At 40.8% G+C, this 17,095-nt stretch overlaps 1 protein-coding gene across 5 annotated transcripts in view; it reads left to right on the forward strand.

The window, feature by feature from the left end:
- Window positions 1–17,095, forward strand: part of LOC139766683 (glutaminase kidney isoform, mitochondrial-like) — a 440,343-nt gene that overhangs the window by 411,536 nt on the left and 11,712 nt on the right. The gene's annotated exons all lie outside the window — the stretch shown is intronic.

The raw sequence follows: 17,095 nt of genomic DNA on the forward strand, positions 1-17,095 counted from the left end.
ATTTCTATGCTATGAACACAGGATATCATTAAGATGTTGTGGAGTGTGTAAACACATAATGTCATAGTTGGTTGTGTGGTATTGAGAACCTTTAGAATGGGAGTTTCCAGATTTTACCATGAGTTACTTGATTGAGTTTTCTTACAGTTGTCTGAAGCCCTTATAAAATTTATCCAGTGTTTCTAGAAAAAATTATCCTTTGTGCAGGTTCTGTAAGTAAATTTAATATGAATTCAATATTGGTTCTGAAAATGAAATTTTAAGTGTATTTCATTTGGGGCTGGCATATTTGTGACATATTTGCTTGTTATTTGCATGCAGATGATTACTTCCAAAATATTCACACAATACCCACAGAAAATAGCCCTCATTTGTGGTACATCTCTTTTTCTGCAGCATTTGTCATAGCAATAAAATTTTTGTTATGAAAACAAGCCTTGAACATGTCACACGTTAGTGTAATTTGTAAAAGTACAAAGGTAAACAGCAGGGGGATTGTAGAACATGTAAGTGATTAATTGAAAGTTAGGTTGTTAGAATGTTTGAAGAGATGTTATTACAATACTGGATTAGTTTTTGCTGGAAAATTTTACTTGAGTAAATATGTTAAAAAGGTAACACCTAACATTCTCTGATATGAGAAACAGGGTTGAAAAAAAATTTAAGAAAGGAATGTGACATTGGCATGGGAGTATGAGTCATCAGTAGAGTGATTACAGTAGTTTATCTCAAATGAAAATATGGAAAACTAGTGTGAAGAAAGTAAATGGAAAAAATTTAGTTTTGAATATTGGTAGTAGTTGGTAGGCAGCCACAAATCAGGGAGATATATTACTAGTACTACCTGCCTGGGTATCTGGAGGTCTGTGTAGAGCCAGCACTTCATTCGTTGTCAAGTTGCACTTCTCTGTCCTGGGTACCTGTCTTTTCTTTTTGCTTCAACCACACATGAACTGTTGGCATTGTCCACAAACATACAGTTTCTCCTTGTTACACATGAATCTTGACAACACTTAACTCACACAGCTCATTTTTCAAAACAAAATTTTTCTGGCGAAGTGCTTTGCTTTAGCCCTGTATTTTGGCAAAATTATAGGATCAATAGTTAAAAGTAGTAGGTAAGAATGCTAAACAGGAGCATTCAGTAGAAGTGGTAGGTAGGAGCATTAGGTAGAAGTAATAGGTTGGAACATTAGATAGACACATAAGGTAGGAGTCTTTGAAAACACTGCACAAGAGTTACCCTGCCAGTAGTCTATTAGTGGTGAGGCACTAAAGACTAATAAAGTGGCACTGGAGTTCACCAGTTATGGAGACTTGCTGTGGCCACCCCCTTGAGGGAGTTCCGGAAGGTAACAGGTGTCAGAGATATAGACAAATAGATAGATAGAATAACTGATAAGTTATTTCCTTCAAGAAGTTGTATGCAGCTTTTATAGATCTGGAGAAAGCCTATGACAGAGTCGAGTGGAATGCTTTGTGGGATGTGTTAAGGATATATGGTATAGGGTGAAAATTGTTGGATGGTGTAAAAGCCTTCTATAAAGGAGCAGATGCATATGTAAGAGTGGATAGAGAGCTGAGTGAAAGTTTTGGGATACATGTATGTGTGAGGCATGGCTGTGTGATTCCACCATGGCTATTTGATATACATATATATATATATTTTTTTTTTTTTGTCGCTGTCTCCCGCGTTTGCGAGGTAGCGCAAGGTAACAGACGAAAGAAATGGCCCAACCCACCCCCATACACATTTTTATACATACGTCCACACACGCAAATATACATACCTACACAGCTTTCCATGGTTTACCACAGACGCTTCACATGCCCTGATTCAATCCACTGACAGCACGTCAACCCCGGTATACCACATCGATCCAATTCACTCTATTCCTTGCCCTCCTTTCACCCTCCTGCATGTTCAGGCCCCGATCACACAAAATCTTTTTCACTCCATCTTTCCACCTCCAGTTTGGTCTCCCACTTCTCCTCGTTCCCTCCACCTCCGACACATATATCCTCTTGGTCAATCTTTCCTCACTCATTCTCTCCATGTGCCCAAACCATTTCAAAACACCCTCTTCTGCTCTCTCAACCACGCTCTTTTTATTTCCACACATCTCTCTTACCCTTACGTTACTTATTCGATCTAACCACCTCACACCACACATTGTCCTCAAACATCTCATTTCCAGCACATCCATCCTCCTGCGCACCACTCTATCCATAGCCCACGCCTCGCAACCATACAACATTGTTGGAACCACTATTCCTTCAAACATACCCATTTTTGCTTTCCGAGATAATGTTCTCGACTTCCACACATTCTTCAAGGCTCCCAGGATTTTTGCCCCCTCCCCCACCCTATGATCCACTTCCGCTTCCATGGTTCCATCCGCTGCCAGATCCACTCCCAGATATCTAAAACACTTTATTCCCTCCAGTTTTTCTCCATTCAAACTTACCTCCCAATTGACTTGACCCTCAACCCTACTGTACCTAATAACCTTGCTCTTATTCACATTTACTCTTAACTTTCTTCTTTCACACACTTTACCAAACTCAGTCACCAGCTTCTGTAGTTTCTCACGTGAATCAGCCACCAGCACTGTATCATCAGCGAACAACAACTGACTCACTTCCCAAGCTCTCTCATCCCCAACAGACTTCATACATGCCCCTCTTTCCAAAACTCTTGCATTCACCTCCCTAACAACCCCATCCATAAACAAATTAAACAACCATGGAGACATGACACACCCCTGCCGCAAACCTACATTCACTGAGAACCAATCACTTTCCTCTCTTCCTACACGTACACATGCCTTACATCCTCGATAAAAACTTTTCACTGCTTCTAACAACTTGCCTCCCACACCATATATTCTTAATACCTTCCACAGAGCATCTCTGTCAACTCTATCATATGCCTTCTCCAGATCCATAAATGCTACATACAAATCCATTTGCTTTTCTAAGTATTTCTCACATACATTCTTCAAAGCAAACACCTGATCCACACATCCTCTACCACTTCTGAAACCACACTGATCTTCCCCAATCTGATGCTCTGTACATGCCTTCACCCTCTCAATCAATACCCTCCCATATGATTTACCAGGAATACTCAACAAACTTATACCTCTGTAATTTGAGCACTCACTCTTATCCCCTTTGCCTTTGTACAATGGCACTATGCACGCATTCCGCCAATCCTCAGGCACCTCACCATGAGTCATACATACATTAAATAACCTTACCAACCAGTCAATAATACAGTCACCCCCTTTTTTAATAAATTCCACTGCAATACCATCCAAACCTGCTGCCTTGCCGGCTTTCATCTTCCGCAAAGCTTTTACTACCTCTTCTCTGTTTACCAAATCATTTTCCCTAACCCTCTCACTTTGCACACCACCTCGACCAAAACACCCTATATCTGCCACTCTATCATCAAACACATTCAACAAACCTTCAAAATACTTACTCCATCTCCTTCTCACATCACCACTACTTGTTATCACCTCCCCATTTGCGCCCTTCACTGAAGTTCCCATTTGCTCCCTTGTCTTATGCACTTTATTTACCTCCTTCCAGAACATCTTTTTATTCTCTCTAGAATTTAATGATGCTCTCTCACCCCAACTCTAATTTGCCCTCTTTTTCACCTTTTGCACCTTTCTCTTGACCTCCTGTCTCTTTCTTTTATCCATCTCCCACTCAATTGCATTTTTTCCCTGCAAAAATCATCCAAATGCCTCTCTCTTCTCTTTCACTAATAATCTTACTTCTTCATCCCACCACTCACTACCCTTTCTAATCAACCCACCTCCCACTCTTCTCATGCCACAAGCATCTTTTGCGCAATCCATCACTGATTCCCTAAATACATCCCATTCCTCCCCCACTCCCCTTACTTCCATTGTTCTCACCTTTTTCCATTCTGTACTCATTCTCTCCTGGTACTTCCTCACACAAGTCTCCTTCCCAAGCTCACTTACTCTCACCACCCTCTTCACCCCAACATTCACTCTTCTTTTCTGAAAACCCATACAAATCTTCACCTTAGCCTACACAAGATAATGATCAAACATCCCTCCAGTTGCACCTTTCAGCACATTAACATCCAAAAGTCTCTTTCGCGCGCCTGTCAATTAACACGTAATCCAATAACGCTCTCTGGCCATCTCTCCTACTTACATATGTATACTTATGTATATCTCGCTTTTTAAACCAGGTATTCCCAATCACCAGTCCTTTTTCAGCTCATAATTTCTACAAGCTCTTCACCATTTCCATTTACAACACTGAACACCCCATGTATACCAATTATTCCCTCAACTGCTACATTACTCACCTTTGCATTCAAATCACCCATCACTATAACCCGGTCTCGTGCATCAAAACCACTAACACACTCATTCAGCTGCTCCCAAAACACTAGCCTCTCATGATCTTTCTTCTCATGCCCAGTTGCATATGCACCAATAATCACCCATCTCTCTCCATCAACTTTCAGTTATACCCATATTAATCGAGAATTTACTTTCTTACATTCTATCAATCACATACTCCCACAATATATATATGTATATATATATATATATATATATATATAGATAGATTTTTTTTTTTTTTTTTTTTTTTTTTGCTTTCTCGCTGTCTCCCGCGTTTGTGAGGTAGCGCAAGGAAACAGATGAAAGAAATGGCCCAACCCACCCCCATACACATGTATATACATACGTCCACACACACAAATATACATACCTACACAGCTTTCCATGGTTTACCCCAGACGCTTCACATGCCCTGATTCAATCCACTGACAGCACGTCAACCCCGGTATACCACATCGATCCAATTCACTCTATTCCTTGCCCTCCTTTCACCCTCCTGCATGTTCAGGCCCCGATCACACAAAATCTTTTTCACTCCATCTTTCCACCTCCAGTTTGGTCTCCCACTTCTCCTCGTTCCCTCCACCTCCGACACATATATCCTCTAGGTCAATCTTTCCTCACTCATTCTCTCCATGTGCCCAAACCATTTCAAAACACCCTCTTCTGCTCTCTCAACCACGCTCTTTTTATTTCCACACATCTCTCTTACCCTTACGTTACTTACTCGATCAAACCACCTCACACCACACATTGTCCTCAAACATCTCATTTCCAGCACATCCATCCTCCTGCGCACAACTCCATAGCCCACGCCTCGCAACCATACAACATTGTTGGAACCACTATTCCTTCAAACATACCCATTTTTGCTTTCCGAGATAATGTTCTCGACTTCCACACATTCTTCAAGGCTCCCAGGATTTTCGCCCCCTCCCCCACCCTATGATCCACTTCCGCTTCCATGGTTCCATCCCCTGCCAGATCCACTCCCAGATATCTAAAACACTTTACTTCCTCCAGTTTTTCTCCATTCAAACTTACCTCCCAATTGACTTGACCCTCAACCCTACTGTACCTAATTACCTTGCTCTTATTCACATTTACTCTTAACTTTCTTCCTTCACACACTTTACCAAACTCAGTCACCAGCTTCTGCAGTTTCTCACATGAATCAGCCACCAGCGCTGTATCATCAGCGAACAACAACTGACTCACTTCCCAAGCTCTCTCATCCCCAACAGACTTCATACTTGCCCCTCTTTCCAAAACTCTTGCATTCACCTCCCTAACAACCCCATCCATAAACAAATTAAACAACCATGGAGACATCACACACCCCTGCCGCAAACCTACATTCACTGAGAACCAATCACTCTCCTCTCTTCCTACACGTACACATGCCTTACATCCTCGATAAAAACTTTTCACTGCTTCTAACAACTTGCCTCCCACACCATATATTCTTAATACCTTCCACAGAGCATCTCTATCATATATATATATATATATATATATATATATATATATATATATATATATATATATATATATATATATATATATATATATATCTTTTTTTCTTTCATACTATTCGCCATTTCCCGCATTAGCGAGGTAGCGTTGAGAACAGAGGACTGGGCCCTTGGGGGAATATCCTCACCTGGGCCCCTTCTCTGTTCCCTCTTTTGGAAAATTAAAAAAAAGTGAGAGGGGAGGATTCCCAGCCCCCCGCTCCCTCCCCTTTTAGTCGCCTTCTACGACACGCAGGGAATACGTGGGAAGTATTCTTTCTCCCCTATCCCCAGGGATATATATATATATATATATATATATATATATATATATATATATATATATATATATATATATATATCTGTGTCTGATGACAGAGTGGCAGATATAGGGTGTTTTGGTCGAGGTGGTGTGCAAAGTGAGAGGGTTAGGGAAAATGATTTGGTAAACAGAGAAGAGGTAGTGAAAGCTTTGCGGAAGATGAAAGCCGGCAAGGCAGCAGGTTTGGATGGTATTGCAGTGGAATTTATTAAAAAAGGGGGTGACTGTATTGTTGACTGGTTGGTAAGGTTATTTAATGTATGTATGACTCATGGTGAGGTGCCTGAGGATTGGCGGAATGCGTGCATAGTGCCATTGTACAAAGGCAAAGGGGATAAGAGTGAGTGCTCAAATTACAGAGGTATAAGTTTGTTGAGTATTCCTGGTAAATTATATGGGAGGGTGTTGATTGAGAGGGTGAAGGCATGTACAGAGCATCAGATTGGGGAAGAGCAGTGCGGTTTCAGAAGTGGTAGAGGATGTGTGGATCAGGTGTTTGCTTTGAAGAATGTATGTGAGAAATACTTAGAAAAGCAAATGGATTTGTATGTAGCATTTATGGATCTGGAGAAGGCATATGATAGAGTTGATAGAGATGCTCTGTGGAAGGTATTAAGAATATATGGTGTGGGAGGCAAGTTGTTAGAAGCAGTGAAAAGTTTTTATCGAGGATGTAAGGCATGTGTACGTGTAGGAAGAGAGGAAAGTGATTGGTTCTCAGTGAATGTAGGTTTGCGGCATGGGTGTGTGATGTCTCCATGGTTGTTTAATTTGTTTATGGATGGGGTTGTTAGGGAGGTAAATGCAAGAGTCCTGGAAAGAGGGGCAAGTATGAAATCTGTTGTGGATGAGAGAGCTTGGGAAGTGAGTCAGTTGTTGTTCGCTGATGATACAGCGCTGGTGGCTGATTCATATGAGAAACTGCAGAAGCTGGTGACTGAGTTTGGTAAAGTGTGTGGAAGAAGAAAGTTAAGAGTAAATGTGAATAAGAGCAAGGTTATTAGGTACAGTAGGGTTGAGGGTCAAGTCAATTGGGAGGTGAGTTTGAATGGAGAAAAAAATATATATATATATTTTTATACTTTGTCGCTGTCTCCCGCGTTTGCGAGGTAGCGCAAGGAAACAGACGAAAGAAATGGCCCAACCCCCCCCCATACACATGTATATACATACGTCCACACACGCAAATATACATACCTACACAGCTTTCAATGGTTTACCCCAGACGCTTCACATGCCTTGATTCAATCCACTGACAGCACGTCAGCCTCGGTATACCACATCGCTCCAATTCACTCTATTCCTTGCCCTCCTTTCACCCTCCTGCATGTTCAGGCCCCGATCACACAAAATCTTTTTCACTCCATCTTTCCACCTCCAATTTGGTCTCCCTCTTCTCCTTGTTCCCTCCACCTCCGACACATATATCCTCTTGGTCAATCTTTCCTCACTCATCCTCTCCATGTGCCCAAACCACTTCAAAACACCCTCTTCTGCTCTCTCAACCACGCTCTTTTTATTTCCACACATCTCTCTTACCCTTACGTTACTCACTCGATCAAACCACCTCACACCACACATTGTCCTCAAACATCTCATTTCCAGCACATCCATCATCCTGCGCACAACTCTATCCATAGCCCACGCCTCGCAACCATACAACATTGTTGGAACCACTATTCCTTCAAACATACCCATTTTTGCTTTCCGAGATAATGTTCTCGACTTCCACACATTCGTCAAGGCCCCCAGAATTTTTGCCCCCTCCCCCACCCTATGATCCACTTCCGCTTCCATGGTTCCATCCGCTGCCAGATCCACTCCCAGATATCTAAAACACTTCACTTCCTCCAGTTTTTCTCCATTCAAACTCACCTCCCAATTGACTTGACCCTCAACCCTACTGTACCTAATAACCTTGCTCTTATTCACATTTACTCTTAACTTTCTTCTTCCACACACTTTACCAAACTCAGTCACCAGCTTCTGCAGTTTCTCACATGAATCAGCCACCAGCGCTGTGTCATCAGCGAACAACAACTGACTCACTTCCCAAGCTCGCTCATCCCCAACAGACTTCATACATGCCCCTCTTTCCAAAACTCTTGCATTTACCTCCCTAACAACCCCATCCATAAACAAATTAAACAACCATGGAGACATCACACACCCCTGCCGCAAACCTACATTCACTGAGAACCAATCACTTTCCTCTCTTCCTACACGTACACATGCCTTACATCCTCGATAAAAACTTTTCACTGCTTCTAACAACTTTCCTCCCACTACATATATTCTTAATACCTTCCACAGAGCATCTCTATCAACTCTATCATATGCCTTCTCCAGATCCATAAATGCTACATACAAATCCATTTGCTTTTCTAAGTATTTCTCACATACATTCTTCAAAGCAAGCACCTGATCCACACATCCTCTACCACTTCTGAAACCACACTGCTCTTCCCCAATCTGATGCTCTGTACATGCCTTCACCCTCTCAATCAATACTCTCCCATATAATTTACCAGGAATACTCAACAAACTTATACCTCTGTAATTTGAGCACTCACTCTTATCCCCTTTGCCTTTGTACAATGGCACTATGCACGCATTCCGCCAATCCTCAGGCACCTCACCATGAGTCATACATACATTAAATAACCTTACCAACCAGTCAACAATACAGTCACCCCCTTTTTTAATAAATTCCGCTGCAATACCATCCAAACCTGCTGCCTTGCAGGCTTTCATCTTCCGCAAAGCTTTCACTACCTCTTCTCTGTTTACCAAATCATTTTCCCTAACCCTCTCACTTTGCACACCACCTCGACCAAAACACCCTATATCTGCCACTCTATCATCAAACACATTCAACAAACCTTCAAAATACTTACTCCATCTCCTTCTCACATCACCACTACTTGTTATCACCTCCCCATTTGCGCCCTTCACTGAAGTTCCCATTTGCTCCCTTGTCTTACGCACTTTATTTACCTCCTTCCAGAACATCTTTTTATTCTCCCTAAAATTTAATGATACTCTCTCACCCCAACTCTCATTTGCCCTTTTTTTCACCTCTTGCACCTTTCTCTTGACCTCCTGTCTCTTTCTTTTATACATCTCCCACTCAATTGCATATATATATATATATATATATATATATATATATATATATATGCATATATATATATATATATATATATATATATATATATATATATATATATATATATATATATATATATATATATATATATATTTATGGATGGAGTGATAAGAGAGATGAAAGCAAAACGAGGGAAAAGGGGTGCAGAGATAGAGTGTGGCAGTGAGATATGGTGGATAATGGCCGGCCTGTTTGCAGATGATACTGTGTTGTTTGTGGACAGTGAAGAATTGCAGAAGCTTGTAAGTGTGTTCATGATGTGTGTAAGCAGAAGAGATTGAAGGTTAATGCATGTAAAAGTAAAGTAATGGTGTTTGGAAGGAAACAGAGTGAAAGTATAGATTTTGTAAAACCATATAGAGTGAAAGAAGAAAGTGTACTAAATTGTGCTGTCGATATGAGAGGGAAAAATACTGGAAGAAGTGAGGGACTTTAAATATCTGGGATCTGTCTTTGGTAAGTGTGGTGATATAGAAGGAAAAATAAGGGAGAGAGCAGTACAGGGTAGAAGAGTCATCAGGTCCCTTAATAGAATGATGAAGGGTAGAGATTTAAGTATGGCAGTGAAGAGAGGATTAAGGGACAGCATAGTCCTCCCAACCCTGACCAATGCAGCTGAAACATGGATGTGGAATGAGGCACAGAGGTCAAGAATCCAGGCTGTGGTGTGAAAGCAAGACTGGAAGTTTACAAGGAGAGTGTATGATAGTACAAGTAAAGGGGTTGGTGTGAGTGGAAGACCACCAGTGACATGGGCAGATAGGGTGGAGGAATACTGGATGGAGAGAAACAGAGGGAGAATGTGTGGAATGGTGTATATGAGGGAGGCATGTAAGGACAGGGATAAGTGGAGACTCTTTTGCCAAGGCCACTCATTGATGGGCATCAGAGATATAGATGGATAGATCATGATATCACCTTCTTAGGAGAAATGTGCCTTCAAGTAATAGACTTGTGTATGCAAGGTTTATCATCAACTTGGACAAATCTCATTTAGTTCCCCTCCAAATCTTCACATGGTTTGGAATGACTGGAACATTTAGACTGGTTTTCCTTGTCTCTCCAAGGACAAAAGTCATTATTATACAAATGCTGTGATTACCTAACAATCCAAGACCCTAGTGTCTTGACATCATCTAGAGTAGCTTTTGTGAAAGTTTGGTTTTGACATCCAATTCAACAACATGGTAAGGTTGCAGGTCAAACATGTTTCCTTATCGGTGAACTCATTGTTTCTTACAACAAGCAGCTATCTTCCAGAAACCCTTCCCAGGGAACGTCCCTAATCTTCACTTTGTTAGACTGATTTAAAGAACGTCCAAAGGGCCATGCCTTGAGTATTCTTGCATGTTCTGTAAGGGTTTAGATGGACACTGAAACAAGGATAGGGCTTCCATTCTTCAAGCTATGTAGATGCAATCCATTGGTTAGGGATACAGAAGTCATATCATATCAGCTTAAAGGAAATGTTAGTCCTGTGGTTTTTCATCTCCAGAATTTCTTAAGGCCTCAGTGTTGAATTCTATTTTTGGTGAATTATGCTATGGCTGTACAGTGCCTGATAAAGAGAGGGTCTTGCAGATCCCTGCCCCTTTTAGAGTCACACAAAAAAAATTCTACATCCTGGCCATTTCCAAGATCCTTTTTCTCTAAGCCTCTTACATCAGAGGAGTATGCAATAGCTGGTCAGGTGCATTCTTAAGATCAAGCATATTGTCAACACATGTTCAAAAGGGAAAGAGACTTTCAGTTGGATCCCCTTCTTGCCACCAGAACGAGTCCATTACTTGTGATTTACATTTTTCCAGTTTTAGATGTAAGTTCAGTTGCACAGATGATCCTTCCTTGAATAAGAATTATTGGAACCATGTGTCTTTTTCTCTTAGTTCACCTTCTCGGCCCCAAAGGTGGGACAGCAAACCTTGATGCTAAAGACTCCCTCGTTTTTGTCACATGACAAAGTTGATTGTTTGGGTTCTTCTAGGTTACCTAAACCATTTCTTAGGACACCAACCTGGATCCTGAAATTTTTACTTGTGGCTTTTCTCAAACACTTACAAACAGAGGTTTGATGAGTGCTTAACTGATGATCCTTTATGTAGCATTTTCTTTTCAAATCGAAGACAGCATCATGTGGTCTGCAAATCATTACAGGTTTTCATTGAAGATTGTGATTCTTTGGTAGTCACAGAAGCCTTATGTTTTAAGTTCTGTTGTCTGTTTTGTGACAAAAAGATGACTAATAACACTGTTGCCTCTTGAAAAGAGTGCCCATCAAGAACTCCTTCCCTTAAGTTTTGGCAGTGATTTGACTATTCTCATCTGGGATAAACTTCTCCATTCATTTTATTTTAGGAGAACTGTTGCTTCTCTTCCTCATCCTGAGTGGGAGCTTTCAAAAGTCTTAGGCCTTTAACAGTCTCATCCTTTTTCTAGCTGTTTAGCTCCCTTTGTCAAACATTACCTTAACTTTGACATGGTGAATTTACCCTTGTGGCTTTTAGGATTACTCCTAGAGAGTCATATTTAAAAAAGCCTCTGGTTCACTTGTGATTTTTTTCCTTTTTTGATATGATTTTAAAGCTTTCTTTAGTCCTCCTCTTTCATGTGGGTATAATTTCACTGCATACAGACAAGAGAAATGAAGGTGTTGAGAGTTGAAAAACCTTTTCCCTCCCAGGTAGTGTCCCATGAGCAATTTTTCCTGTTTTTCTTCCCTCACCTAGCCTACCCCTCTCTAGGGAAAGTTCCAGAGAAATAAAAGTTTGCCATTGTAACACTGAAATTCAAAAAGTTAAAACAGATCGTACCTCTATAATCTGGCAACCTTGGGACCTGGCCATTGCCAGACCACAGAGAATTCTGGAAACAAATGCCTGACCCCTAGTCTTGCCAGCTCATTCCACATACATATTGCTGGGTTATCAAAGGTAGAACAAAGCTTAAAACACAAAATAATACAACCATTAATGCTTCCAAACAAGGTTTTTATTGTTACATCAGAGGTACATCAGGGTCAGCAGAGTTTTCATGGTCAGCAGATTCTTGCACATCAGGTGCAGAGGAGGTGCATGGAAGTGGATTTTTTATGCTGGAATGAGCCTTGGCATTATTATTAATGACCGTCTTCAACCACTATTACACAGTAGCTTGCTTCTGGTACTTTGGCTTTTCCTTAATCATTTTCTTTTAATTAAATAAAGTTCCTTTCCTCCAGTCCTGCAATTAAATCTCTCATCATCTGGATACATTTATCTGTAGAGATTCTTTCTTCCACTTCCTCTGCACTTTCTTCTTGATAATCTTGTTTCTTCTCACTTTACTGAACCATTTCCACAATTTCTTGATCAATTGGTTGATAAACAACAGTGTCATCATTATCAGTGTTTATCCATTCCTCTAGGTTTTCCTTTGTAATCTCTTTGGTTGTTGCAAGATACTTTTGGTTAGTCATACTCCTAGCATACTTGACCAATTTTTGGACTAATGTATTTCAACTCAAAGAGATTACAAAGGAAAACCTAGAGGAATGGATGAACACTGATAATGATGACACTGTTGTTTATCAACCAATTGATCAAGAAATTGTGGAAATGGTTCAGTAAAGTGAGAAGAAACAAGATTATCAAGAAGAAAGTGCAGAGGAAGTGGAAGAAAGAACCTCTACAGATAAATGTATCCAGATGATGAGAGATTTAATTGCAGGACTGGAGGAAAGGAACTTTATTTAATTAAAAGAAAATGATTAAGGAAAAGCCAAAGTACCAGAAGCAAGCTACTGTGTAATAGTGGTTGAAGACGGTCATTAATAATAATGCCAAGGCTCATTCCAGCATAAAAAATCCACTTCCATGCACCTCCTCTGCACCTGATGTGCAAGAATCTGCTGACCATGAAAACTCTGCTGACCCTGATGTACCTCTGATGTAACAATAAAAACCTTGTTTGGAAGCATTAATGGTTGTATTATTTTGTGTTTTAAGCTTTGTTCTACCTTTGATAACCCAGCAATATGTATGTGGAATGAGCTGGCAAGACTAGGGGTCTGGCATCCAGAGAAGTCATGTTCATTCCTTTCCTAGTCCTGAAACATTACACTTGGCCACAGTTTGTGTGAGCCACCTCGCAGTGTACTTTTCTCAACTATATTTTAAGCAGAAGCTAGTGACCATACTATATCCTTTAAGTTAAATTCCTCCATGAAATCTGCAAGAAGCTTCCCATTATTCAGTGTGACAAGGAAATGGTGCATGAACTCAAATTCATATTTAGAGTTCAATGAACATAATATTCCTGGGTCACAGGGCTGAATCAGAGAGATGCAAATAGGAGGAAGGTATAGACCAAAAACATTATATTTTATTAAAAGTTCTGCTTTGGAGTGTGCTGAGCAATTACCTGAAATCAAAATTATTTTACACTTTGGATCGAGGCCAGCAGCGTTACAGTGTGCTCTAGTTTCACGCATGAAGTAATTTTCAAACCATTCAAGGAAAAGTTTAGTTGTTATCCACCCTTTTTTAGTACGACGGTAGATAAGTGGAAGAATTTTCACTCCTTTAAAGGCTCTTGGTGAACACTCTTACCACTTACCATCAGCTTGGTTGTATATGTCCCTGTAACATTGTTGCAGCCAAGAACTGTTACCCTATCTTTGGAATACTTACCCCCCAGATGGAGACTCCTCAGTAACTTGAGCATGGGTGTTTTTTGGCATATGACGCCAATACAGGGCAGATTCGTCAGCATTATATACATGTTCCAGAGCTAAGTTTCCCGCTACCACCATTTGTGCAAATTCATCCACAAACTTTTTTGCAGCTTCTGTGTCAGCACTACACTTTTCACTGCACACACTATGTACTGAAATTCCATGTCTCCACTTAAATTTGTGTAACCATATGGTGTGGGAGGCAAGTTGTTAGAAGCAGTGAAAAGTTTTTATCGAGGATGTAAGGCATGTGTACGTGTGGGAAGAGAGGAAAGTGATTGGTTCTCAGTGAATGTAGGTTTGCGGCATGGGTGTGTGATGTCTCCATGGTTGTTTAATTTGTTTATGGATGGGGTTGTTAGGGAGGTGAATGCAAGAGTTTTGGAAAGAGGGGCAAGTATGAAGTCTGTTGGGGATGAGAGAGCTTGGGAAGTGAGTCAGTTGTTGTTCGCTGATGATACAGCGCTGGTGGCTGATTCATGTGAGAAACTGCAGAAGCTGGTGACTGAGTTTGGTAAAGTGTGTGGAAGAAGAAAGTTAAGAGTAAATGTGAATAAGAGCAAGGTTATTAGGTACAGTAGGGTTGAGGGTCAAGTCAATTGGGAGGTGAGTTTGAATGGAGAAAAACTGGAGGAAGTGAAGTGTTTTAGATATCTGGGAGTGGATCTGGCAGGGGATGGAACCATGGAAGCGGAAGTGGATCATAGGGTGGGGGAGGGGGCGAAAATTCTGGGAGCCTTGAAGAATGTGTGGAAGTCGAGAACATTATCTCGGAAAGCAAAAAATGGGTATGTTTGAAGGAATAGTGGTTCCAACAATGTTGTATGGTTGCGAGGCGTGGGCTATGGATAGAGTTGTGCGCAGGAGGATGGATGTGCTGAAAATGAGATATTTGAGGACATTGTGTGGTGTGAGGTGGTTTGATCGAGTAAGTAACGCAAGGGTAAGAGAGATGTGTGGAAATAAAAAGAGCGTGGTTGAGAGAGCAGAAGAGGGTGTTTTGAAATGGTTTGGGCACATGGAGAGAATGAGTGAGGAAAGATTGACCAAGAGGATATGTGTCGGAGGTGGAGGGAACGAGGAGAAGAGGGAGACCAAATTGGAGGTGGAAAGATGGAGTGAAAAAGATTTTGTGTGATCGGGGCCTGAACATGCAGGAGGGTGAAAGGAGGGCAAGGAATAGAGTGAATTGGAGTGATGTGGTATACCGGGGTTGACGTGCTGTCAGTGGATTGAATCAAGGCATGTGAAGCGTCTGGGGTAAACCATGGAAAGCTGTGTAGGTATGTATATTTGCGTGTGTGGACGTATGTATATACATGTGTATGGGGGTGGGTTGGGCCATTTCTTTCGTCTGTTTCCTTGCGCTACCTCGCAAACGTGGGAGACAGCGACAAAGCAAAAAAAAAAAAAAATGTGAATATTCACACACATAGTCTAGCTATAGTTCTCTATGAAAAACTTTGGCCTGCTTGCTAAGAAATGCTTACACCTTTATTATGTCAGAGCTCAAACTACTTTATGAGTGCACTGTCTAATTCAATACTCCTGGCACTTTTCAAAGCTTTCCAAAACTTTAAACTGTTCTGGCTTTCATTTCCAGGAAAAACTTAATAAATATGCTCCTTTTGTTTCTTTGAGTCATATACAATTGACGATCTGATCTCGTACTACTCACAAAGTCTTTACAGAAGTTCCTTTATGTAAATTTTTCTGTAACTCCACCTTTTCAAGTATAGATAATGATTTATGCTTATGCTTATTAGCACTAGCACCATCTTCAGCACCTCTTGGTCTCTTGGATGATATCCTGAAGGGCTAAAATACAGTTGAATATATGAAATTAACAGGACTGTTAATTAGCTTGGCTGCAGTGTAAACAGATTTTGGCACCTTAGTGCTGCTAACTTGCTAACTTCATCACCCTGGTGGCAGATCCACAAACTAATGGCAGCAGATTAAAAACATGCCTGACCGTAGAGCACAAGATTTGAGAGGTACAACTTTAAGCTACTGCCTGGATATTATTGTCCAACAAGTTTAACATCTGTACTTGGAAAACTTATGGAGACCATCATTCAGGACAAAATTTTTAACAGTATAAAGGATCTATCTATCTATCTGTATCTTTGAGGCCCATTCCCTCTAGGAACTCATCATGGGGACACCACAGCAAAAGAGTCTCTGTTTATTCTTGTCCTTACTTGCCTCCTTTGTATGTACCATTCCATTCATTCTTCCACAATTTCTCTCCTTCCAATGCTCTTCCACTCTGTTTCTCTTTGTCACAGGTGGTCTTCCTCTAACACCAACCTCTTTAATCACACTATCATACACTATCATTGTAAACTCCCCGTCATGCATTCCTTCCACATGCCCAAACCACCTTAAAGTATTATGTTTCACCTAGTATACCACTCCACCATTCATTTACTTGCACTCCCTACCATACCAAATCTGTCATACACCCCTTGTTTCTGTCTTCATTCCATTTAGTCATACCACATGCTCATTTCCACAGCCTAGATCATTTACCTCTGTGACTCATCCCATATCCATGTTTTTGCTGCACAAGTCAGTCGGGAGGCCTATGCTGTTCCTTAATCTTTTCTTCATTTCCATGCCTACATCTTTCCCCAAGAACTCTTCCACCCTGTACTGCTCTCTCCCTTATATCTCCTGCCATATCACCAAACATACCCAAGATATATCCTAAATACTTAAATTCTCCTACTTCTAGTCTTTCTCTCCCCATATCTGTAACACAGTTTAGCACACTTTCTTCTTTCACTCTGTAGGCCTTTGCAAACCCTATACTCTCTCTTTCCATTCAAACACCATTACTTTACTTTTACTTGCATTTACCTTCAATCAATTATGTTTACACACCATAAATCGTACTCACAACTTTCTGCAACTCCTCTTCACTCTCGGACAACCTTCTGCAACTCCTCTTCACTCTTGGCAAACAGCTGTCAT

The sequence above is a fragment of the Panulirus ornatus genome, chromosome 58 (assembly GCF_036320965.1).
Source record: "Panulirus ornatus isolate Po-2019 chromosome 58, ASM3632096v1, whole genome shotgun sequence".
NCBI classification, from domain to species: Eukaryota; Metazoa; Arthropoda; class Malacostraca; order Decapoda; family Palinuridae; genus Panulirus; species Panulirus ornatus.